This window comes from Vulpes vulpes, chromosome 7 (genome assembly GCF_048418805.1).
Source record: "Vulpes vulpes isolate BD-2025 chromosome 7, VulVul3, whole genome shotgun sequence".
Taxonomy (NCBI): Eukaryota; Metazoa; Chordata; class Mammalia; order Carnivora; family Canidae; genus Vulpes; species Vulpes vulpes.
The window spans coordinates 35858187-35885844 of NC_132786.1; positions in this window are offsets into that span (position 1 = coordinate 35858187).

Genomic DNA, 27658 nt, shown 5'->3' on the forward strand with positions numbered 1-27658 from the left:
CAATGGGCATTTGGGTCTCTAGTTAAAGAAGTGATATCAGAAAGTCAATTTTAGATCAGATGTACTTGAAAAGATGCCTTACTTCTTCAGGGTCTCAGTTTCCTCCACTGGCTGTGAGTCGGTGTGCAGGGTACATCCTGTGTGATGGGTGCTCTAAAAGAACTTGGACTATGTTGGTAAGGATTGATAGTATTTATGAAACAAATTCAAATTAACACCCTTTTCTTAAGTTTCCCTTCTCTGTCAGTCCAGGATTTCCAAACTCTTCTGTCTTGGGTCAGTATCCATAGAAGCAGAGCTTAAGACAAGGATTCTTGTGTAAGTGATGCATTGAGGAAGTGCTCTCAGGAGAAATCTGGAAGGAAGTGAGGGAAACAGAAGCTAAGCAAAGATGTGGTTTCAGCTGAAAACCATCCTCAGCCTGATCTTACAGGGTAGCATGAATCATTTCTCCAGTTGTTTCCCCTTGAGGGCATATCCCAAATCAGCCAGGCATGAGCTGTACCTGCCTTTGGAGGAGGCCCATAACCCCTCTGGCAGCTGGGGAAGGGTCAGCTCCAGTCTCTGCTGAGGACAATCTTCGAAGGCATCTTTCCAGTCAAGAGTATAACTGTGGGCCTCAAAAGATGATGCCCATGCAATTAGGGAATAAATGCAATGGGCACATAAAGGGGATCTGGGCAGGGTATCACCAATGTCTACTACATACATCTCTCTTTCTTAAAACCTTGAAGACATCTTTAATTTTTCTCACTCATGCTTTCCCCATATTCAATCAAATTATTTCCATTTTATTTTTTGGCAGTTTTTCTTGTATTTATCTTCTTTGCCTATTTCCCACTACAGTCCTATTAGTCTAGGCTTTGTCACCTAATATCTGGATTACCCTATCTGTTTCCCAACTAAATTCCCACTTTAGAATATCCCCTAATCCTGATTATCCCACAGATTGCTGGATTACTATTCTCTTCCAAATACCATTTTCAAAGGCTTAAGTATCAGTTGTAACTCTTAAATATATATGGGAACATTTCTCAAAATTTTAAAGATGAAGAACGCATTAAAATTGTGGTGCTCTTTGGAGCTCCATTAAATACTAACATAGAACCTTAATGTAATGACTTCCTTTTTTTTTTCTTTTTTTGCTCTATCTTATATTACACTAAAGTAGATTATAATCTGGAAAAGTGAAGTTTAGGAACAATAATTTGAAGAATATTGAGAGAATCTATCAATTTATTAAGCTAAAATTTTACTTAAATAAAATGACATATAAAACATTTAGGCCAGTGCCTGATAAAAGTAAGCACACAATAGATATTGGCTAATATTACTCTTGATACAAGTCTCATAACTGGTCTCTCTGGTTACACATTTGTCATCCTCCAGTAGGTGCTTTACACAGAAGTAGGAGTGATTATGTTTAAGCCCAAATCATATGATTGTATTTCTGCCTTGCTTACATCTCTTTCCCATGTATTTACAGTGAAACCCAATGTTTACCTTGGCCTATAAACATAGTACAACCCTGCCCTACCCCTGTCTCCAACCTCAGCTCCAGCCACTGCCGGACACAGGCTTCCAGCACAGGGACCTTCCTTCCATTCCTTCAATGTCAACCTCTTCCCTGCCTCAGGGTCTTTGCATCTGTTGTTTCCTCTACCTGGAAAGCTCTCCTCCCACCTCACCTACCCCTTGCATGACTGGATCCATTGTTAGGTCTCAGTTTAAATGTTTTCTTCTCAAGAAGTCTTTTCCTGACTGACTCATTCATTCAATAACTTTTTATTGAACACCTACTCTGTACCAGGCACTATTCTAGTCCCAGAAGAGAAAGAAAAACAACCATCACAGTAAAAAGGTAACAGTTCCTGTCCTCATAGAACTTATATATGAGAAGAGAGAGAGAAAAAAATAATTAAACAAATATATGTGTGAGTGTGTGTGTATGAGAAAATACAGGTAAGAAGATGAATGCTAGAATAGAATGATTGTTATTTTTGGTAGAAAGGTCAGAAAAGGCCTCTTTAAAAAGGGATTCTTATTTAAGTAAAGACCTGAAATAGTTCCACCTATGCCACTATATATTTTCCATTTCAGTCTCTTGTGTTTTATCCCTGTTAAAGCTACTTATTAAAATAATTCTTTTCTCTTTGTCTGTTTTTCCTACTAGATTGTAAATTTAATGAGGACACAATCATTCATCTTATTCACTTTACATTTGCAACATGTTACATAGTACCTGATGCATAAAAAGTGTTCAATATATATTCATCCAATGAGTATGTGAAGTTGTTTATTATTACTGATCCAAAAATTAGAAATCAGAGTTAGTCTCAAATGCAACCTATTATACAGGAATGAAATAAAATGCTGTGTGTGAAAACACATTGTATGATGACAAAAGCTTAGAAGAATAAGGTGAATTATAATGAACAATAGTTCTGTCTCATACTTTTAGGATAGAGATGGGGCATAAATAGAAGAGAAATACCTTGATTACCATCTTAGCAGTGCTGTGCATTCCATCATATTGCAACAATGATAAAAACAGACCCATATTCCACCTCTGAGCCTCTGATCTCTGTATCTCCCCCACCCCCACCCATTCCAAACATAAAAGAAAGAAAAAGAGTACCTGCCAAATCTTCCAGATCTATCTCAACTTTCCCCAGTAATGCCTAAGTTATGAGAAGATAAAGTATGGACAGTGATTCATTAAGAGCATTTTGGGTGAGTGGATGGGAATGAAACCAATCAAATTGTTCATTTTTGAATAGTCAACAGATTGAATGATAAAATTTTCCACTTTTGTGGAAAATTACCCCTAGATCTGGCAAGAAGCATCTTTTCCCTGGGATCTGTGCTTCTGAAAACTCCACTGTGCTCTCTTAGCTGAGCTATTCATGATGGCCCTCCAGTCCTGGGGCCAAAAAGATTTGTTTATGCAGAGACCATACCATTCCCTTCTAGACCATGCTTTAGGTACTGCAACCTCAGAATTCTTTGTCCAGACACTTTCTGGGCCTGTGCAGGGCCTTTACCATGTCCTACTTCCAAAGAGCAGTTTGCAAAGTTGATCTACCTATCTATACTCAAGGTACCATGACCAAAGACTGGCTATTGTAGAGAGAGTGCAGAACTCCACAGCTGGTGTGTCCACATGCGTGTTCTTGAGGTCCCTTGTAACATAAGATGGAGCCCAGAATGGGAAGAGGACAGAGAGATGCAGGCTGCAGAGTAGGACCTGGGTGGAAAAAGATTGACTCTCTCAAAACTGCCATATTTGGCTTGGAACTCTAAGGCACCCAGGAACTCTCCATTTGAATCTAGCCTTTTCATCTGAGAAGTGTGATATTGGCAGAGGTGAGAGATCAATCACCCCTTGTAGGCCAAGATTGCTTGTCTTGGATTGAGTTCCTTGAAGCTCATAGTATACAAGTGGCTCCCTGGGTCTTGCAAATGTTGGGGTCAGGCTGTTTACTTCCCAACCTCAGACCATAAGTCTAATTCCTTCTCTTTTTTCAAATTTGTCATAGACTAAAAGGAGAAACTTTGTGTTGTCTGGTAATAACTCAGTCTAATGGTGTTATATACAGAATCTTTGTGTCCCCTTCAAATTCACACTTTGAATTCTTTTTTCCCAATGTGATGGTATTAGAAGGTGGGACTTTTGGGAAGTCATTAGGTCATGAGGGTAGAGCTCTCATGAATACATTGCTATCCTTACAAGAAGAGATGGAAGAGAAATGATTCTCTCTCCTCCATGTAAGGATATAGCCCGAAGGTGGCCATCTGCAAACCAGGACGAAGGCCCTCATGAGGCACCAAATGACAAGTACCTTGATTTTGTACTTCCCAGCCTCCAAAAACTACAGAAATAAATGTTTGTTCTTTAAAGCCATCCAGTCTATAATGTTCTGTTATAGCAGCCTAAACTGACGAAGATAGAGAGACATAGCTTAGGAGAAAAACAAAACCATGAAGCCCATTCAAAATTTGGAAACTAAGAAGGTAGCCATATCTTTGTACATACTGGCCTACGGCTAAAGAGTACCAGCCGTAACAAGGCTCCTGAGAGTGTCACACCCGGTGCTGGGAGAGATGTGTGGGATGTGCCTAATGGAGGTATCATTTCTTATAAACACCTGCGCCTCTCTGAGATCTGTATTACAGGCCCTTTTCCTAGACTCCATCATTCTTCCCTGGGGGAGAGACTTGGGAATTAGAAAATATCCAACTAACATCCTACTGTTATTTTAAGGAAGGCCAAGAAGACAAATTAGGATTGTCTAGGCCAAGAAGTCAAGGGAAGTACAGTATCCTGTAAATTATTCTAATGGATGTATTCAGAGAGAATAGTTATGAATTCATTTAGATTACTGAGGAAAAATGATCTAGCAAATCGAATTCCAGGTGGGGTGGAAAGGTTCACAGCTTGGTCAGTGCTCTGCTAGAGACTTGAGACATGTGTAATACTGTTTTATTTCATGTTCTTTGATAACTAAGGGTATTAAACTTTGCATAATTTTACTGACCCTGCATATTTTCCCTTTCATAAACTGTCCAATTTTTTGCCTATTGCTATTGCTTGCTAGTTTTGAGTATTTACTTGAAAAAGCCTTTTTGTAATTAAAAAATATTTATTTATTTATTTATTTATTTATTTATTTATTTATTATTTTTAGTAGGCTCTATATCCAATGTGGGGCTTGAACTCACAACCCCAAGATCAAGGGTCACATACTGTATTGACTGAGCCAGGCAGGCATCCTTGTTTATCTTTTCATTTTATATATATTTTTAATAGAAGAGGTTTTACATTTTGTCAAATTATAATATAAATTTTAGGGGATTGTCATTTATCTTGTACAAAGTCTGCTCATTAATTGCAACAAAAATAATCCTTAGCAATATTTTGTCTTTTAGCCAAGAGTGAGCTATATAGCTATATTTCTTTCTTTTTTTAAAAATTAAACTTTTAGGGGCACCTGGGTGGCTCAGTGAGTGAGATCCTGGGGTCCTGGGATTGAGTCCCACATCAGGCTCCGTGTAGGGAGCTTGCTTCTTCCTTTACCTATGCCTCTCATGAATAAATAAATAAAATCTTTTTAAAAATTAAACTTTTGAGATAATTATAGATACACATTCAGTTGGTAAGAAATAATACAGAGACATCCTACACACCATCTACCCAGTTTTTGCCAATGGTAACATCTTGCAAAGCTACAGTAAGATACCGCAAACAAGATATTGACATTGACACAGTCAAAATGCAGAACATTTCCATCACCAGAGACCTCCTGCAGGCTGCCCTTTTATATCCATAACTCCTCTCTACCACTCATACCCTTCCCACCGCTGGTAACCACTAATCTATTGTTCATTTTTACAATTTTGTCATTTCAAGAATGTTATATTAATTGACTTATATAGTATGGAATCTTTTGGGACTGGCTTTTCTCATGCAGCATACATTTTGAAGATTTATTCAAGTTGTCCTGTGTATTAATAGTTTGGTCTTAAAAAAATCCAACTTTCTAGGTATGCAGTCATGCCTTTTACTTCTCTACCTGTATGTCTTTTTGTTTCCTTTCTTGCCTCATTGCACTGGGTAGAACCTCAGCTCTATGTTGAATAAGAGTGGTGAGAATTGTCATCTTTGCTTTTTTCCTAAGCTTGGGAGGGCTTCATCAGTAAGGTCAGTAAGGATGTTTTTTGTACATACTTTTGATCAAATTCAGGAAGTTTGCCTCTATTCCTATTTTTCTGAGAGTTTTTATTATGAATAAGTATTGAATTTTGTCAAATGCTTTTTCTGCATTAGGGTGAATATGTGATATTTTTTTCTTTAGCTATTAATTTTGCATATCACCTTTGTTCTTTTTTTTTTATATCAAATCAGTCTAAAATTCCTGGAATAGGACTTACTTGCACATGGTATATAATTCTTATTTATTGCTGAATTTGATATGCTAATATTTTATTAAAGATTTTTTGTGTCTATATTCATAAAAGATATTGGTATGCACTTTTTTATATACTGTTATTTGCCCCAAGTATATTTGTAATTTTTATTTATCTTTTAATTTTATTTTCTAATATATAGAGGTTTAATTATTTTGTGTTTTGTTTTTTGTCTAAATTTTCCAATTCATGTGTGTAGAGTCATTCATAGTGTTCCCTTATTATCTTTTTGATATCTGCAGTATTAGTAGTGATAACCCCCATTACTAACTTTCAGGTGCCCCCTGCTATTATCCATGTGCTCCTTTGGCTAACATTATTTTCCTATCAGGAGCAGAAAAGCCATGGGATTTTTTTTTTTTTTCTAGTAGAAGACAATGATTTTATTGCTTGAGTAGATAGCCAAATTTATGCGATCAGGGCAGAGGCTGTGGATGACTCGTATTTCCAATTGGGAGGGAGGGCTCTTTTGGTCTTATAATATTGAGCCAATCGGTGAATATGGCTCTCAATCAGAATCAGTCGGAATTTGGCATCCTTATCCTTTCTGTTCCTCTCAAGATGCTTTCGAACAGCAACAGCTTTCTTAATCAAATGGTACAGATCCTCAGGGAGATCAGGTGCAAGTCCCTTGGACTTAAGAATTCTCAAGATTTTATTGCCTGTCACATTTTTGGTATTGGTAAGTCTTTCTTTTCTCTTTGAACAGCCTTGTTCAAAGTCTGTCAATTTATTGATATTTTCAAAGAACCATCCTTTATTTCATTCAGTGTTGTTTTTCTGGTTTCAATTTCATTGGCAACTGCTCTTATCTTCTTTCTTTGGTTTTCATTTCCCTTCTTTTTGGTTCTTGAGGTGGAAGTTTACTGATATGAGACTGATATTACTGATATGAGACTTTTCCTCTTTTCTAGTGTATGCATTTGGGCTATAAATTTCCCTGTTGATCTTGCTTTAGTTGTGTCTTGCAAATTTTGATATGTTGTGTTTTCATTTTCATTCAGTTCAATGTATTTTTTATATTTCTTCTGAGACTCCCTCTTTGGCCGATGGGTCATATAAACACCTGTTCATTTTTCATGTGTTTGGAGATATCCTGTGACTGATTTCTTGTTTGGTTCTGTGGTGGTTGGAGGACACATTTGTAGCATTTCAATTCTAAGTTTGTTGAGGTTTGTTTTATGTTCCAGGGTCTATTTTGCTATATGTTCTATAAGTACTTGAGAAGAATGTTCATTTTGATGTTTTTGGTGCAATGTTCTATAAGTATCAAATATCAGTGCTCTATAAATATCCTATTGTCTCATATAAAAAAACCATATTCTTACTGGTTTTTCTGTCCTCTATCATTTGTTGAGTGATGATGATGAATTCTACAACTAATGAGTGGATTTGTCCATTTCTCCTTTCAGATCTATCAGTTTTGCTTCACATATGTTCCAACTGTGCTTGCTGCAAATTCATGATTGCTGTCTTCTGGATGGATTGACAGTATCACCATTTTATGATGTTTATCTCTGTCTCTGGTAATTGTCCTTATTCTGAAAGTTTACTTTAATATTAACATAGTCATTCCTGCTTTTTAAAAATTTTTTTCATGATATATTTTTTTCTTTCTTTTTGCTTTGAACCTGACTCTATCATTATCTTTGGAATGAGTTTCTTGTATCTTGAAATGAGTTTCATGTCACGTCTTTTAATTCACTTTGCCAATCTTTGTCTTTCAGTGGTTGGTTTAGTTACTACATTATATATGTATAATTAATCATAGTCTACTGGTGTGTCATTTTACCCATTGTCTCATTTTCTTTTACCTTCTCTCATTTTTAATATGATTGTCTTAAATATTCCCTCTAAATACACTTAGAACCACACCAGTGTTATCATTTTTGCTTTAAACATTAGTTATAATTTAGAAAACTCAAGAGGAGAAGTTAAATTTGTTGTATTTACTCAGATTTTTCAAACCATGTTCTCTCTTCTTTACTGAAATTCCAAAATTCCTTCCATTATCATTCCTTTGTGTCCAGAGAAGTTCTTATAGCCATTCTTTAAGCATAGGTACACTGGTGGATAATTCTTAATTTTATTTCATCCTTGAATATCTTGATGTTCACTTTATTCCTAAAGGATATTTTTCCTGGATGTAGGATTCTGTATTGACAGTTGGTTTCTTTCAGCACCTAAAACATATGTTGCTACTTCCTTGTGGTTCCAATTGTTTCTGATGAGAAATATGCTACCATTCAAATTGGTTTCCCTCTATACATAGCATATATTTTTCTCTGCTTTCCATATTCCTTTTCTTTAGTGTTCAGAAGTTTAATTATGCTGCATCTTGATGAGACTTTCTTTGGTCTATCCTATTTGGGATTCATCAAGTTCCTTGAATCTGTGGGTTTATGTCACTTGCAACATGTGAGGAGTTTCAGCCATTATTTCTTTGATACTTTCTCAACTCCTCCCTACACACACTCTTTCTCTTCTCTTTCCAGCAATCCAATGGCACAAATATTAGATATTTTATTTTAATTCCACGACTGTGAGACAGTGTTCAGCTTTTCCAGTCTATTTTTACTCTGTTGTTTAGACTGGGTAATTTCTATTGTTCTATCTTCCTATCCTCTCATTCTTTCTCTGTGTTCTGCTGATGAGCCCATCCACTAAATTTTGCATTTCAGTTATAGTAACTTCCAGTTCTAAATTTTCTATTTGGTTCTTCTATATAACTTCTGTTTTTTTTTTTTCTCAAGACTTTGTATTTTTTTATTTGTCTCAAGCGTCATCAGAATTGCATTGTAATCTTGGCTTCTTTAAAATCTTTGTCAGATAATTCTAAGATGTTTGACATCTCAGTGTTGATGTCTAATGATTGTCTTTTTTCATTTGTTTTGAGATTTCTCAATCATGCTATGACTTGTTATTTTTTATTTAATCCAGGACATTTGGATTAAATGAGACTAGTTTTATTTAAGCCTCTATTTTATCTGGCTTTGTGTAATATCTCTCTGGCAGTGGGAAGTAAGACATTACCTTCTTAGTGTCAGGTGAAAATATAAGTCCAGATTCCCCACTCAGCCTTGTTTGCATGGAAGGTAGTGGGAACCTTGTTATTTTTGGGCAGACCTCAAGTCCAGTTCTTCCCCTTGTGTCCTACTGGCAGCATGGTAAATGTGGCCTCATTGCTAAGTGTAATGATAAATGTTAACTCTTCAGTAAACTTCTTCTAACAGCACTCCCTAGGAGGGGGAAAGAATGCTTCATCAATCCTGAGGAGGTGTTGAAGTCCAGACTTTCCAGGTGGTCTCCCGTAACACTGAAGTTAAGGCTTCTTTAATTCTCTGTAGGAATGAAAGTAACAAAGGTCATACTTCCTTCTTTGACACTACTTCTGTAAGAGTGTTGTGGCACTTTGTTGCAACTTCTTGGAGTAGAAGTCTAGACTTTCTACTTGCTCTTTACTAAATAAATGGGGCCCATGCTTTTGTGTTTGGCCAAAGTATCTACTTTTTTTATTTAAAAGTATTCTCTTTCTAGGCTGCCCCATTCTGTTTCTTTGGCTACAGATAGTAGACTTTTTGTGGATAGTTGTTGTTGTTGTTGTTGTTGTTGTTGTTGTTTTTTGGTCTGTGCAGTTTGCATTCCCAGGTTGCCAGCTTCTTTAGCACCAAAAAATGAGTTATAAGAGATAACAAACAAACATACATACACTCCTACTAATAAAACCACCAACAAACACTCCTACTAATAAAACTCATCTCATTCCTTAGGTGCTAATATTCTCCAGCCTGTCTGCCTTCTTTCTATTTTTCAGTCTTTCTATGCTTGTTTTGTATATAGTGTCCAAGAGTTTTAGTTGTAATTAGAAGGAAGGACAAGAAAAAGCACATCTACTTCATACTCCCTGAAGTGGAAGTCTTTAAATCTTCTTTTATTTCTTTTAGCTATAGGTATTTTATTTTCATTTTACTGGTGACACATGGTTCTTGTTATGTTCATTCTTAAGTTTATAAATAGTTATGCATAGAGTTACTATTTCTAAGTTGAGTCTCTCTAGGTTCTAGACACTTGAATCCTCTACCAGTTCTCAATTTCTCTGAAACTTTAGGGAGAGTTCCATGAAGCACATATATGTTTGAAAAATATTCCAGAAAGAATAGCATTTTATTATTAAATAGGGTGTTGATTCTACAACCCTATACAATTGGTGTTCTGGTGAATTGAGCTTGAGTGTATGTGATGGTAAAGTAGTGGTTGCCTAATCCTGACCTCATTAAGCATGAAGTTAGAACACAGAACCTGGAATCAAACAACCTGGCTTCTCCACTATTCTCCACAACTTACTGAATGTTTCAGTGCCTCAGTTTATTCACCTATGAAATGCAGATAAATAAGTACTACCTGAAGTGAAGTCTGCTGTTATTCAAGCTGTTTTTCTCAATAGGCAAGATGTCAGTTTTCTCTGGTTGCTTCTCAGATTATTTTCTCTGCCTTTAGTTTTCTGGAGTTTAATTATGATATATCTTGATATGGATTTCTCTGGTTTATGTTGCTCAGAGTTCCTCCAGCTTCTTGACTCCATAGATTTAGTCTATAGTAGGACTAAGTGCATTAATATGCATATAGTATTTGTAATAATATGTACCTCAAAGGAGCCATGTAAATGTTAGCCATTTGTATTATTAGTGTCCCTTTTCCTCAAGGCAAAATGAAGAAAATGTAATGAATTATGGACTTCAGTTAATAATAATGTATCAGTATTAGTTCATTAACTGTAACTAATATAACATACCAAAGTAAAATGTCAGTAATAGACAAACTTGGCTGTGGCATATATGAGAACTCTGCATTATCCTTGCATTTTTTTTTCCTGTAAATCTAAAGTTGTTCTAAAACAATGAATTTACTTTAGAAAGTGCCTGTGGGAAATGAGTGAATGGAAGGAACAATAAAGAAAAAGAAACAAGGAATGAGATTTTAAAAAATCGTTTAACAAAAAGAGCTTTATGGAAAATAGTATATTTGGGTAGCCTTAAAACATAAGCTCTAATAATTTATTCTTTTCTTTTCTCTTGGAAAAAAATAGATGCAAATAGAGGGCAAAAAAATTAAGACATTCTGTAACTAAGCTATCATGTGGCCAATAGCATTGATTTTAGTTAATAGCTTATAATCACAATAATCAGGCCAGGGCCAGTGAGCCAAGATATTGAAACTATTTTTCTAATAGAATAATTGCCTTCATTCAGTCCAGGAAAATATTTGTAGGGGAGGTGTGTGGTTAGAGTAGTAAATAAATCCACTGAAATTACTCATTGTTTTATACAGTTATGGCCAAAGGAGTACACAAATAACTAGCTCATATGAGAAAAACAAACCAACAAAAGGAGGATATAAACTATTTTTCACAATTGTGTTGATTTGATTATTGAAAGGTGTATTCAAATTCATTTTGCTATAGTCATTATAAAGCAAAGCATTTGTCATTCTAATTGCTAATAGCGTTCCATAATGCGGTTAAATGATAATTAACTTTTTATATTTGCAAATATTGCTCAGTAATCTGATAAAGATAACCCTATTTTGCATTCTTTAAAAAATTTTTTCAAAGCATTTTTACATGTTTAATAATTTATTTTTTGCCAATTGAAATAAACGTTTGTTTTTTCTTGAACACCAATAAAAAATTAATTTATTATTTAAAAAAAGTTTGTTTTTCCTCCTTATAATTTCATATATTTATTATCAAAATTACAAAACATAAAGAAAAAGAAAAAAGCTACCCATGGTCCTATCATGTTAACTTTTTCAATGTATTTCCTGTTGAGCTTTTTATTTTTGAATTATAATTTGTGTTCTACTTGACAGTTTACCATAAGCCCTTTTCATGCTATTAAAATTTTTTTAATAATCACTATTTAAGTATTGTGTCTTCACTTTGCCTTGAGGAAAAGGGACACTATATTATGATTTATTAATTTATTAACCTATTGGATATTTAGGGTTTCTCTGAGTGATAGTTTAGTCACCTATATTTGTTCCAATTTCAGAAGAAAAGCAATAACTCACTGACACTTTGTGTCTCTTTATGTGATGTGACTGTAGCAGTCTTATATTTGAAACCCAGGAGAGAAACACTGGAGTCCAAACAAATACATAGGTCTGAAATATAGAAGTACTTTTTAAAAAATTTGCATTTGAATATAGTTGACACCCAATGTTACATTATTTTCAAGGGTACAGCATTGTGATTTAACTTCTCTATACATTAGCTGTGCTCACCACATTAGCTGCTATCTGCACCATACAATGCTATTGCAATATCATTGACTATATACTCTCTATGCTGTGCCTTTTATTCCTATGATTTATTCATTCCATGCCTGGAATCCCAGATCTATCACTGCACTTCACCCATTTTGCCCATTCTCACATTCCCTTCTCTCAAAAGGGAATTTTGTTCCAAAAAGCAACCACTAGTTTGTTCTCTGTATTTATAGGTCTGATTCTGTAAAGGTATTTTTTTAACTGCCACAGTCATTCTGAATTTTATTCATCTCTCTTAACATCCCAAAGATGAACCACAGGTCTTTTTCCCTATTTAACAAAGTAGCAAACACACTGCCTCCTGGTGTCCAAGACCATTGCTTATAAATCTAGACTTCTAACTTTAGCTTCATTCTCTCACAGGGTACCATTCTCTCTCTCTCTCTCTCTTTTACAAGATTATTTATTTATTTATTTATTTATTTATTTATTTATTTGAGACACACAGAGAGAGAGGCAGAGACACAGGCAGAGAGAGAGAAGCAGGCTCCATGCAAGGAGCCTAATGTGGGACTCAGTCCCGGAACTCGAGGATCACACCCTGGGCAGGCGCTAAACTGCTAAGCCACCCAGGCGCCCCACAGGGTACCGTTCTCATTGGGAGAACAGTCTTCTGAATAACCTCTTAGCCATGTTCACATCGCACTTTACATTGAGCTTGAAACTGAGTCAATGATAATGTCTGGTGGGGCAAAAGCAGGCATGGTAAGAAATCCCAAACCAGTCAGTTTCTTAGGAAGCTGGGAGACAATAGATTCCCCTTAATTTTTCAACCTTAACATCTAATACATTGCCCTGCAATATGATGGGAATCTTTTCACATAGTCCTACAAGTCCTACAAGATCTCTATGCCACTTAGGTGAACACTTGTAACTCTTGATGTTCTGTCAAGTATTATAATGTCATGCTGGGTTTGGATACAAGCGCCATTCCTCAGGCCACCAAATGTACATCCAATGCATTGAATTGGGGCTCCTTGGCTGGCTCAGGTGGTAGAGCATGTGACTTTTCATTTTGGGGTTGTAAGTTCAAGCCCCATGTTGGGCATAGAGTTTAGTTTAAAAAAATAAATTAAAGTAATTTATTGTTTGTATGAAACACAGAGTGATGGACCTCAACAACTAAAGTGATTACATATTTCTCACATTCATCAGTCAAATGACATTGAAAATACCATCACAAACCAACACATGTTTAAACAGAACTTGAGGTTCTCCTAGGGCAGCCATCATGATGGTCCTTCCAAAAGTGTTTGTGTTCCTCATCTGGCTGAGCCAAATCCATTGTTTATTTGTTTGTTTGTTTTTATATAATCTCAGGGAGGAAAATGTTCTCTCATTTTCCATTTAAAATGCATAAAATGTCAACTTCTACAGCATGAAAATGCCTTTTGACTTAACAATGTTGACCTTTTTTTTAAACTAAAAATAGTTCTGCAGTTCATAAAAGGATATCTATGGATTATATTCATTCATTCACAGCATAGTGATTAAGAACCTAGTATGTACTGGGTGGTATTCTAAGTGCTATAAACAAGGCAGAGAAAAACCACTGCAGTCATGAAGAATATCTTTTTCAGAGCCCAGAATTGATGAACCACTGTCTTCTGAGATAAAGTTGGTAATGCCAGGAAGAAAACTATTGTTGGAGAAAGACACTGGAAATTCTTTTTACATTTTCCCTCTGAGTTCGACTCTACTTACTTAGAGTGACCAGACACTGAGACACCACAGGAGAGCATCAAAATCTTCTAAAATGAGAAAGGAAGGGTATGAGACAGAGTTCACTGATGCAGGGATCAGTGAGCAAGTTTCAAATTTTGTGTATGTTGGGAGCTGGGAAGGTTATGGGTCACAAAGAGAAAGGAAATTGTTTAAAAACAAACAAGCAAATAAGTCAAGACTGGTTTGGTTACACTTTATAAAAAACACTACCAAGTATGAAAGAGAAAAACAAAGTCTTAATTTTCACTAAAATCTGGATATGAACTAGAGTTTTAAATCAGAACAAGAACCAAGTAATGCCAGAGTAGAAGCAGAAGTCAAAATGCTGGGTTTTATGGCTCGTTTGAAACTATGAGGTTGCTCAGGCTTTTTAAATTTTGTTTTTATTTTAATTTCTTTTGGTGTTGAAGGGGGCACTAGTAACCAACACTTTAGAAACTACAATAGGGTTACTGGGATTGAGGAAGGTTTATGGACAATTAAAGATCCAAATAGAACTATCACTAATTTAGAGGGTTAGTCCTATGCTTCCTATTGCACTTTAAAGATTAGAAAAAGACTAGAGCCACAGCTTCGGAATTACTCTGGATCTTGTCTGCATAGGAATAGGAAAGTCATTGGGAGATGGCCAAATACTGTATGGGAATTCAGAAGAGAACTTTGAAGAAAAGAAAATAGATTAATTTTGTCCAAGGAAGACAGACAAATAAGAGGAGGGGGAAAAAAGAGAACTAGAGCATAGTATAGAGATAGAATATATTAATCTGCACTCTTTGAAAAATGAGTCTCTCATCATACCCTTGAAGATAATATTTTGACAATTTACCATGTTTGTGTTGAAAGAAGACAAAGAAAAGGACAGGTTGTAAAAAAGAGATTTGATAAAAAGTTGGGAAAACATGGAGCTTTATAAACTCTCATGTCATTAAATATTAGGGTTTTGTTGAAATTAAAAAAAAATGAATTGTGAGCCTGGTTAAATGAAAGGAAATAAAATAAAGAATGGCTCCCTATTTGATCGCAAGGTTGCCTATGGACTTTTGCCAAACTACATACATGCATTACCAAAAAGATGCCCTTCTACCCAACTACTCAAAGCATTTTTGTTGAATTGTGCTCTTCACATGGTTTAGCTTTTTCTTTCTATTCTTTCGATTTTAGCACATCAAGAACTATTTTTCTTATATGCCAAAGATTTTTTCCCTTTTAGATGAAGGCAACACTGATCAATTTCCCTTAAAATTTGAAATGGAATACTGTAAGTCATGAATAGATCATCTCTCTGAGTTATATCAATTGTCAGTCATGATGATCTATATACTCATCCTGAAAGCGTGAAGGAGTTTTCTGGAAAAGTCTAAGCCTCTAAAACATTGAGTTGAACAAAAATCTCTGATTTCCTTCATAAGGAGGCAGCATTTCAATGGTGATCTCAAGCTGAGAAAGATAGGAATTGTTGCTTGGCTCATCAGGATCACAAATAATAGCTGGGCACGAAAAGCAATGTAGTCACTAGATATAATCTGAAACAAGAGTTTTATCCTGCATGCTTACAGCCTCACTGTGACCTAAATTACACACATATGTACACACACATACAATTTCCAATGACATTCAAAACTTCCTGTGAGCAACTGGGAAAGAGACTTGGCCTAGAATTCCAAGAACCCAACCTAAGGTTTTAAACCATACTCATTCCCAGTGCTTTCCAATCGATTCAATTTCCAACAAAATTATCACTGTTCCTGGTTTCAATAGCAAACAGAAAGGAAGAATTGAATTGGGAAGGAGAAAGATTTTGTTGAAAACAAATGACATGACTTTGTGAGAATATTTCATAAGGGCCCCCAAAAGATAGAATCCAAAGGTGCTATTCTCAAGGTCTGTCAGGTTACCTGGGCACAGATGTTCCATGCAGCTAAAGTAGTGGGTGAAAATGATCAGGGGTGGGGGATGGGAACGAAGGAACACTAATGCCGCCTCTTTGCTTCAGCCTCATTTTCTTTCCTGAAACCAAAGCTTGATTTGCTTTTTGGCTCAAGGAGCAGAAGAGGACAGAGGAAGTCACAGTGCATTTCCATTTCTTGTCCAGTTTCCAGTCCCATGTCAGTAGAGTTGAACCTTGGATGGCCTAGCAACATCCCCATGGAGGTCTGCTTGGCAGAGAGAGGGAAGATACTTGTGTTGGAGGACAGCCTTCTGTAGCTTTCAGCCCACAAACTGTCCATCCCCTCTGACCCCTGTCAGTACTACAATGGGAAGAACAAGATAAAGAAAACTCCTCTTCTCATCAAAAAGACAAGAATTTTGTATATAGCAGTCACTAGACAGTGCCTCCTTGGCTAAGGAACTTGTCTGCCAAAAAAAAAAAAAAAGCTAAAAACAAAACAAAAAACAAATAAAAGCAGCCCTGTGACTTGAACAGTGGGTGGTCTAAGTCCACATACATAGCAGCTTCTCCATGACTGACAAATGTCACAATTAGTGGATTAGTGGTTCAGTCATATGAAAATACCCCTTAATGATAAATGGTTTAGAGTTAACATTACTGACACACCAGAAGGCTTATCTCGACTAGATTTTGGATTGCATTAAAATGTGAAATGATTTAATTGCCAAAATTTATCTACTTTTTCAAAATAGGGTTCTGAATCAAGGTGCTGAAGAGAATTGCCTGTGATACAGCGAGTTATTTTTAAGAATAGTCAAGAAAAGAATTCAGATCTTCTGCTTGTTATTTCAAGCTTAATGGTTCACCTTTGGTAGACACAGTGCTTGCATTAGATTATACACAAGTTGGCATGAAGTCCAGAAAGCTTTGAACAGATTGTTCTGAAGCCATATATGTTCTCAAGTAAGAATCAGGGGGATGTCTTTTGCTAACAAGTAAGAGAAATGGGAGAGGAAATAAGTTCCTCAAGATTCTAGAGAAATCTATGGATATACTCAGGCCTTCCACCACATTTCAAGCAACCTCATCTGAAGATTCTATTTCTTACTGAGTTAGCCTTGAGGTCTTATCTGGAATAAAACCTGAGAAAACTCAACATTCTGGAGAACTCTGGGGCTTGCAAAGAATATCCACAGTGTGTGGAAGCTCTGCTTTCCAACTGAACCTCCTGGAATTCTGAGACTTATTTTAAAATAAAGCAGAAAGCGTAGACACAGTCTTTCTCTCTCTCTTTTTCTCTCACTCTTTTATAAACATCTAAGCAATATAGAAATAAAACAAGGGAGGAGAAACTACAATAAATCTTGAAAATGAAATACTTAAATCTCAATGCAATGGAAATGTTCAGAATAAAAGACACATAGAATATAGTTCAAATGGAACCTGGAGCGAGTAATGCATAAGGTTAAAGACATACATACATACGTACATACATACACACCTATATACATACAGATAAATGAGACAGCACCACTTAGTGGTTACAGTTTCAGATTCTGAAGTCAGACAGATATGACTTTGAATCCCAGTTCTATTATTCATCAGATGTGTAGCCTTAGGAACATTACTTAAAACTCTTTCACCCAAGTTTTTAAAATGTATTAAAGAGAATAACAAGCCAATCTCATAGATGCTCATGAAGCTTTTCAATAAAATAATGCATGTACATAACTAGGTTTGAAACCTGGCACAGGTTAAATGCTCCAAAAGTTGGTAAGAGTTATTTTGAAGTAAAAGTAGTCAGAGTCTAAAGGAAAGTGAAAAGAAAAGGCGATTTATTTGGTGGACAGTAGCAGGAAGCAATTTATATATAATAAGAAATAGTATGGAAAAATGCCAAAAGGTATGGTGACCACATTACCTGAAAAAACAAATTAGTACACATGACTGGAGAGCAGGAGAGATTATTGCTGTTAGTGTCATCATAGAAATCTGGGAAAGATCATCACTGAGTGAAAGCATAAATTATATTGACAAAAGAGTAAACTTTTCACTGAAAGCTATTAACATCTTTTCACAGGTTCTAGTTTTGGGTTACCACCAAATCTAAGCTACTTAAAGCTTCATTAATTCACTTGGCTCTTTTTCTTCTCTTTGCATTTCTTGATGCACAGATTTTGATCATTTGACTAACTGTTAACATTCCATCAAAAGTACTTAAATGAAGAGATTAAAAACCAATTTTGATTTGCTAGGTGAGTATAATGGCTACCAGGAGATAGAATAGAGAATCACCGTAATCTCTCCATCAGAAAATACACTCTAACAGCAGAGAATTTTGATTTTAGATTTTCGTGATGACCTTAGACGCTATGCCTACAACTTGGTTCTGCCCCAAATGAGTATGCCTGATTTCATGAAGTGAAGACTTTCGGGGATTATAAAGCATAAGCATTGTGCTAGGTGGAAAGGGAAGGTAATAAATATGGTGCTGGGGGACAATAAACTAAAGTAAAAAAAATGTTATATATAAAATAAGTACAAATAGAGCTGTGAAGATTGAGTAGGGAAAAAAGTCATCACTGAGGAGTGACTTATAGCTGTGACCTAAATGGCCTAGTTGGAGCTCCTTCCAAGATTGGAAGAAATGATATTCTTCTAGGCAGACGGTATTAAGGCTCTGGGCAGCAACCAGCTCTGTGTGCTGGAAAAAAACAAAAAAAGAAGTATGTCCAGGGCATAAGGAAATGAATTAAAAATAAAATTATTTATAAGGTAAGGCTATGTAATAGTTAATATTATTTAAGCAAAATGAATTAGTGTACTATTATTGCAGTCTGCTATAAACTGATGTATAAATTGACACGGTATCAGCTCATAATTCGGGGAATTTATAATAGTTATCTTCCTATTCCATCCCTTCAATCCTTGTGTGGTTGTTAGCATATACTTTCCTACTGCACATTTATACATATCACAATATTTTTTCTTTAAAGATTAATTGTATTTCAAATAATTCAGAAACAGTAGAGAAGAAAAAAAGAAAATATCGAATAGTTACCTAAATATTTACTAATTCCTGAATCCTTTCTTCTTATGGATCCAAATTTCTAACATATAATTTTTCATTAGCCTGAAGAACTTCACTTAGCACCTATTGTAGTACAGCATGCTGATAAAAATTTTCAGCAAGCTAGGAAAAGAAGAGAACATCCTCAAACAGATAAACACATCCAAAAACAGTGCTACAGGTAACATCATATGTGATGGTGAAAAACCAAATGCTTTTTCTGTATGGCTGGGTGCAAGGCATGGATGTTCACTCTTACCTCTTCTGCTCAACACTGTACTGCAAATTTTAACCAGTACAGTTAGGCAAGGGAAAAAAAAAGACATCCTGACTGGAAAATATAAAGTTGTCTTGATTCATAGACAATATAGTCATCTATGTGGAAAAACTAAGGAATCTACATAAAAGATGTGAAAAGTAATAAATGAGTTTAGTAACTAGAAAGATACAATGAACAAATACATAATCAAAACTTGAAATTCAAAAAAACTATTACAATAGCATTAAAACAAGGAATACTTAGGCACAAATCTAACAAAACATTACAAGATTTGTTTGCTGAAAATTGCAAAACATGATGGGAAAAATTAATGTCCCAAATATATGGTTATATTGATGATCATGAATCATTAAAGATCTGTACAATTTAAAATCTGTACATAAGTTTACCTTGAAAAAAATTTTAAAGAAGAAAGATGCAATAAAAATGTTTTTAGTCAAACAAAAATGAGGTAATTCATTACTAGCAGATGAACACTAATGGAAATACCAAAGGTTATTTTTCAGGCAGAATTAACAGGTGTTGATGAGGATGTGAGCTCATAAGCTGCAGGCAACAATGTACATTGGTACAATCTTTACAAACTGTTAGGTCTTATCTGTAAAACCAATGACCCAGCAATTCCACATCTCTCTCTACCCAGGACTATACATTTGTAATGGATTTTGCAATAGAGGATATTCCATGTGCATCTGCATTTCCCATAGAAGATTTTAGAATGAGGTCAGAATATAAGAAGTAAAATCTCCATTTAGATGGTGAGACTGATAGATGCTATCCTATGATGGAACCTGGGCTCCTGAGCACAGCTGAGAATCAGGGAAGGTGCCCAGGAAGGAGGTGGTGTAAAGGGAGAGCTACAGACCTCCACCTGCACTATGTGACCTTGTATGCTTGTCCTTACCTCTGTGGCTCTGTTAGCATCCACACAGTCACAGCCCTGGACTTGCCCAGTAACTTACTGACACCTGACAATCCAAGGCTAGGGAAATATCTCCTGATTATCACACTATTTCATTTTAATTAAAACTAAATTTGTTCTCTGATAAACCAAAAATTCGCCACATTGTTTACCAATGGCACACTTCTACATACAATTTTTTTTTAACTCAAATCCTTGTCTTTTCTTTCCAAAGCATTAAATCAGCATTTACTATGTTCCTAACACTTTCCTGGCACAGCAGGCTGAACACAAGGTTATGGCAGCAGCAAAGGCAAAGGGAATGAGTTGAATGAGAAAACAACATACTGTTTGGGAAATTAAATGTGATCCAGTCTCACCGGACTTTAGCAAGTAATGAGCTGGGTGAGGGATGAAGCTAGAAAGGTCGACTATGCCCAGATTTGAAGGATTTCGCACATATGCTTGGATTTTCAACTTTTTCTAAAGCAGTTATCATGGGTTTTTACTACTTCACTCATACTTATAAAGATTGTAGACTCCAATTATTTTTCCTTTTTTTTTCTTAGTTAAGATATTTTGAAAGGCTAATGCTCTCCAGAAGTTCAGAATTGTCTCTCCATATTTATATATTCACATGAGGAATATAAAACTATATTTTTGAAAATAATGTGGGATTTCTTCTATTTAATCTGTGCTTGACAGAAGGATCCGGTTTCCTCTCATTGATCCTGGTTCTCATACCATAAGCACTGATCCAATTACTACCAATACCATTCTTCACAGACTTCAATATCTTTAAAAACTCTATCAAGGGATGCCTTAATGAAAGAAGGAATTAAGTCTATCTAAAAAGTGAAAAGAAAGCATTTCATTTAATTTCTCTTCTGACTGTGTCATTCACTCTTTTACTGGTTCTTCAAGTTTAAGATCTCTGTTACATTGAACATTCTCTGTTCTTCCAATCTGTCTAAGACCTATGGATAATCACTTCAAACTCTTCCTTGTATCCTTTAGGTTTTTTTTTTTTAACCTCTTTGTATTTCTGCTTAGTAAAATCCAAATAAGTATCTTCAGATCCAGAGGGTGAGAGAAAAGAAGTGAGGAATATGGAAAAACAATTAGATAGGGATGAGACTAGAAGTAGGAAGTCCACCACAATGCCTACCTGTAATCTAGGCAAGAAATGGGAAGAGCCTGATCTATGGCAGGGGGACATAAAACACCAGGATCAGATTCTAGGGACACTAGCAAGGTGGAATTAGAAAACTTTGTTTCTTGCTTTTTCAGCTGCATATTTCAGTTACGTTGACTAAGATTGGTAACAGAGAAAGAGTAGACTTTAGTAAAGAGGATAGAATCCACTATAGCTAAGAATATGAAATCCTTGTAAGGCCTCCAAATAGATCTTTTCAGGAGTTTGGGAGAGATGCTGCAGGATGCATAGGTGACCTATGGGAGTCATCAGCATGCAGCCGGTAATTGGAGCCACGGGGTTTAATTAACCTATAAAAGGAAAATATGTTGAGAAAGAATAGGAGGGACTCAAGGACGAGAACAGAAGAGTCCATTAAGGAGAGGTATCAAGAAGCCAAGGGTAAAAAGGGAATCACAAAACTAAGTAATGAGCAGAACCAAATACTACAGAGAGTTCAAGAAATATAAGCATAGAAAATGTCTTTGGATTTAACAATAAAGACTCATTATTGACTCAGTCAAAATATGAGATCATATTTAAGGATGGAAGCCATGCTTGGAATACTTTGAGAAGTGCATATGATGTGATAAAATAGAGATCGCTATTCAGGAACCCTGGCTGTAAAGGGAAAGAGAACAAGAGGAGCACAATGCATGGATGAAGTAGTATTCTAAAGGTGATAACAATCTAAGCATGCTTGGAAGTTGATGGGAAAGAACTGGAAGATAAGGAGAGATGGAAGATTTAGGAGAAGTTGGGAAACAGAAGGAGCAAGGACAATGAGGGGTGGAGGGGACAGGAGCTGGGGCATGGGCAGGAAGATTAATTTAAGACTGAATAAGATTTCCCTGTTTTAATTTAAAAGGTAATGATTAAGGGTGAAAATGGTCTGGATAGGGATCAAGAAGTAGTTAGAATTTCTTCCTAGTGGCACCTATTACTTTTTTAAAAATTTAATTAACATACAGTGTATTATTAGTTTCAGATGTAGAGTTTAGTGATTCATCAGTTGCATATAACACCCAATGCTCATTAAATCAAGTGCCCTCAATTCCTGCCAGCCAGGTACCCTACCCCTCCATTCACCTCCCGTCCAGCAACCCTCAGTTTGTTTCCTATAGTTAAGAGTCCCTTGGGGTTGGTCTCCCTCTCTGATACTATCTGATTTTATTCTTCCCTGCCTTTTCCTATGATCTGGTCTTGTTTCCTAACTTCTACATATGAATGAAATTATACAATAATTGTCTTTCTCTGACTTATTTCACTTAGCATAATATGCTCTAGTTCCATCCACATAATTGCAAATGGCAAGATTTTATTTTATTTTTGATGGGTGAGTAATATTCTATTGTGTATATATACCACATCTTCTCTATCCATTTGGTGCCTGCAGCCCAATGTTTATAGCAGCAATGTACATAATAACAAAAATATGGAAAAAGCCCACATGTCCTTTGACAGATGAATGGATAAAGATGTGGCACCTATTTCTATTATCAGTTATTTTAAGGAAGTGAGGGAGAAAGTCAATGTCAAGAGCTGAAAGAGACGAGGGCAGAGGAGAAGGAAAATGAAGATGAGGATCCAGCCAAGATTGGTGACTATAGATGTGTTAATTCAGATCGTTAACCCTGCTTTCATAACAGAATCACCTGGGGAATTTTAAAAAATACTTATTCCCAATCTTTTATCCAAGGAGTACAGATTTTTTTCTGGGCAGAAGCATTTTTGAAAACTCCCTAGGTGATTCTAGTGTACAGCCACAGTTCAGAAAGTACTACTCTGATCCCTTTGGTTTTGTGAGTTTGCAGCAGCAGGGTTCAATAGTCCAGGTATAAGGCAGTGAAGGCAGGTGGTCAAATTGATCAGAGTTGCAATTCCATTGGACAGATTCAGAGGAAGGACAAGGGAAAGATATTGAAGGGAGGGTGGTCTGTAGAATCTAAGATGAGACAAGAAATGGAGACATGAGGTATAAAAAGACTATGAGAAAATAGAGTAGCCAAGGATTGGTGAATGAGTAAGAAGGAAAGAGTAAGAGGGTGATTGATCTGGACACGATGAAGAAAGGAGCATCCCCTTTCAATTTTCTGATGATGTAAAGCTACTCCTTGGGTAATATGCTCTTAAAATACTTTTTATTTATTTATCATTTTTTAAAGATAGAGAATGAGAGAAAGAGAGGTGGGCGGATGGGCAGAAGGAGAGGGAGAGAAAGACTCTCAGGAAGGCTCCATGCTCATCACAGAGTCCAACTTGGGGATCAATCTCATGACCCTGGGATCATGATCTTGCTGAAATAAAGAGTCAGACGCTTAACTGACTGAGACACCCAGGCACCCTGAAAATACTTTTTAAAACATTTTGGTGCAAAACTATAAAAAAATAGAAAATAAAGTTTATAAAGAAGTGGCAATGAGGTCAATGCTTAATGTATGGAGGAGCAGAATGTGTAGATACTGGGGAAGAAGTTTTCAGTAAAAATACATCTATAACTATATAAAGTTTCTTATTTTTCATATATCAGTATAAGTTTATTAGTAATTGAGAATATTTAGCAACTAAGGAAGTGATTGGAATCTTCAATTTTAGTGTGTATTAGGGAATAGTATGATTTTGAGATAATTTCTCCTCTAGAAGTAGGGACAAGAATAATGCTTTTCTCTAAAGAAGGGATGTGATTAGTAAAATGTAGGGACCCTTGCCATATTGTTATTAGAATCACCTTAAGTAATGTGTGTATAGTGTAAGGTTTTAAACAATAGAGTCCCCAGGATGAGATGAATTATCGATAAACAGGCCCAAACAGACCTTGAAACAAAATCCATTTATATTTCTGTAAGAGTATAGGACAAAAATGTGAATTATTCTTAACAGTACGATGGGGAAGGCAGCAGAAGCCTTTAGATCCTGCAGCAACACAAGTGACAAAGTCTTGATAACAGCCCAAGAGAAGAGAAAGAAAAAGGAGTTCTAAGAATGCTCACAGTATTTCACAAGGAGTCCTAGAAAAAAGATTGAGTGTTTTTCATTGGAATTTTTCCCCATTGTTCTCTCTCATTAAAACTGGCCCTGTTTTGTCTCCCTCTGATACTGTTTGAATTGTAGATTCTGATGTCCTTTGAACTTTGTTCTTTGATAAAAGTTGGGCAAAAAACACATGCCACACACAACTGTGGACCTGAGATGTGAGACTCGTGATAGTTCTGGAGAGAGCTTCCTGCCCTATGCCAAAAAAGGAAGACAACTGTTCAAACTGACCAGGAGGCAAAATATTTCCATGGTTAGTCATTAACATTTACTAAGAGGCATCAATGAACTGCAAGCTTCTTAGATTCAAGGAATATTTCAAAAGATCCTGTTTCCCATTCCCATCAGGCTGACAGAGCTGAAGGACGCAGCTCCCAGGATTGGTCCCCATCAGGACACTTCACCAATATGGTTTCTGGAAAAAAGGCAGTTTTTCTGTATGTTTGTCCTCAAATGATAGGGCTTCTGAGGAGGCTAAAAGTAAACATTTGACAAATTAGGGAGAATATGGTAGAGTTTTGTTTTCTTCACTCTAGATTTCCCCCATGACTTTTTCTTCCTTTTGGAAACGTCAGACTATAAATCTAGGCACTTATGATTCAGAGATCTTTTTTATTTGAATACTTTTATAAAGGGGAAAGTTTTAAATAATTGTGTTCCTTTTTTCTTCCCAACAGGCTGTGTCTCTGAGTCTGAGTAAATTTTTGGTGCCTCTCCATTACAACTAGCTGGTTTGTATTGCATTCATGTTACTGAGATCACTCTTCTTTCATAACTCAAATACATAAAAAATAAAATATGCGGCTCAATGGGTTTCAACTGAACCCCATATATTTGAAGGGAATTTTTGAACACAGCATGTTAAGTCTATCCTGTTCTTAGGGGTCTGATGTGACAGCAAAGCATATTCAAGAAGAATAATGCTCCTTACTTCTAATGTGAAACAACCCAGGGAGCTGATCCATTGAGCTCCATTTGAGAGGAAGACAGAGGTTGGGATCCTGACTAATGCACCTTATGCATCCTCCGACCCAGGAAGTGAAGTAATGATGAGGTGATACCTAATAATAGGAAGGCAGGGAGTGAAATCTTCTTCATGACTAGGTCTCCAGGAGAAGTGGAGAGAACTCTCCCTTCTTTTGTTTTGTCAAACATGCTGAGAGAAGGTAGATTGGATTGATTAAATGTTAATATACCTGAAAGACAAACACAAAAGTAAGAGAGTGGTATGTTTAGTTTCTACATAGCTACCAGAAACGTTTTTCAGTATCTTCCCACCCCTAACTCAACAAAGAAGGACAGATGTGGCACCTATGTTTAATATCAGTTAGATATTAACACAATTAATCTAGTAATTGGTAAGTTTCCTAACTTTGCCAGAGAAAAATGGTTTTAATAATGAACCCAACCAGCCCAGTCAAAATTTGCTATATTTTGAATGTCTACATCATTCATGGACTTTTACCTTCATAGAAAGTTCTCAAATCATGTGGAAATAAGGACATAAACCACACAACTGTTTGTATTATTCATAGAGTTAGCCATGTTTTTCTCTCGGTGTAGCTGTTTTGATGGCAAGCACCAAATGATACTGTATATTATTTAAAAGTAAGGACATCTATTAGAGTAGCTAAAATGAAAAATAGTGACAGTACCAAATGCTAGCAAAGGTGCAGAGAAAGTGGATCTCATACATTCTTGGTGAGAATGTGAAATTGTACAGCCAATTCTGGAAAGTAATTTGAGTTTCTTGAAATATTAAACGTACATGAACGATATGATTCAGCAATCACAAATACTCCTGGGTATTTACCTCAGAGAAATAAAAACTACATCCACACGAAGACTTACTCATAAATGTTCATAGCAGCTTTAAAGGTAATGGTGAAAAACTGCAAACAACCTAGATGTCCTTCCATGTAACAATGGTTAAGCAAGCTGTGGCATAGTCATAACATGGACTACTATTCAGCAATTAAAAGGTCTGAACTACTAACACACACCAGGGAATTGTGCTACGTGAAAGAAAGCCAATCTCAAAAGGTCATATACTATATGATTCCATTTATATAATAGTTTTAAAATGATAAAATTACAGAGATGGAGAACAGATCAGTGATTGCCAGGGGTTAGGGAAGGGTGGATGTGATTATAAAAGAGTAACATGAGGGAGACCTTTTTTAATGATGAAACAGTTCGCTGTCTTGATTGTCGTGGTGGTGGTTACATGAATCTACACATGTGACCAAACGTAAAGATCTGTACACACACACGCATACCCACAAAATACAGGAAAAACTGGTGATACCTGAATAAGGTAAGTGAATTGCAACAGTGTCATTTTCCTAGTTTTGATACGGTGCTATAGTTAATGTAAGATAATACCATTGGGGGAAATTGGGTGAAAAGTACATAGTACCTCTTTAATATTTTTGCAGCCTTCTGTGGATCTATAGTCCCTTTAAAATAAAAAGTTAAGAAAAAAATGGAGTATAATATGAAAATGGGGCCACCTTTTGGAAAACTGTCTGAAAAATGTGACCAAACTTTTTTGTGGAGATAACAAAGCCAAAGTGACAACTTAGAGATCTCTACGGCTATAAAAATGGAAATTATTCCCAAACATAAACTGATTCCTTTGTATGAATACTCTATTTTTATGTTTCTGGAAACTGGCTCAATGTGTTTATTGACACTTTCTTCTAACTGTGAAATGTCTGTTTTTCCTAATGAAAAGTGTTCCAGAAAACCAAGCAATGACATATATTTCTGTACAGCTTCAGAATGCTATTCTATTGTTTGTTTTGTACCCTTGCCACATCTACTTTCTGAAGACATGCATCAGTTGATAATAGCCACTGGGGGTCAGACTTCCACATGGCCCTTACCAAACATATGATTTCATACCCAGTGCAACGGCAGAAGCCCAGACCTACAGATTAACAGAACTCAAACCTTCCTTCCTACTTGTAAGCCCACCAGAGCAGACAGAGATATATATGTTCATGGTAATTACCCAATTCAGAATGCAAACATATTCAGGGATTGTGGAAGAGATACCAGAGTAGTTTTATATAAATCTTGATTAAATACATCACAGTTAAGGAGGAATTCAGCAGCAGGCTAGTGTTTTCTTTAACCTCTGGAGATAAAAGCTTCCTTTCTACAATCTAGGCAAGTGGAACTCCTCACTTCAGAAGCCCTACACTGGCCCCTGCCTAGCCATGCCCTTCAACATGGCACAAGAATCTCAATTCTTTTCCAAAGGA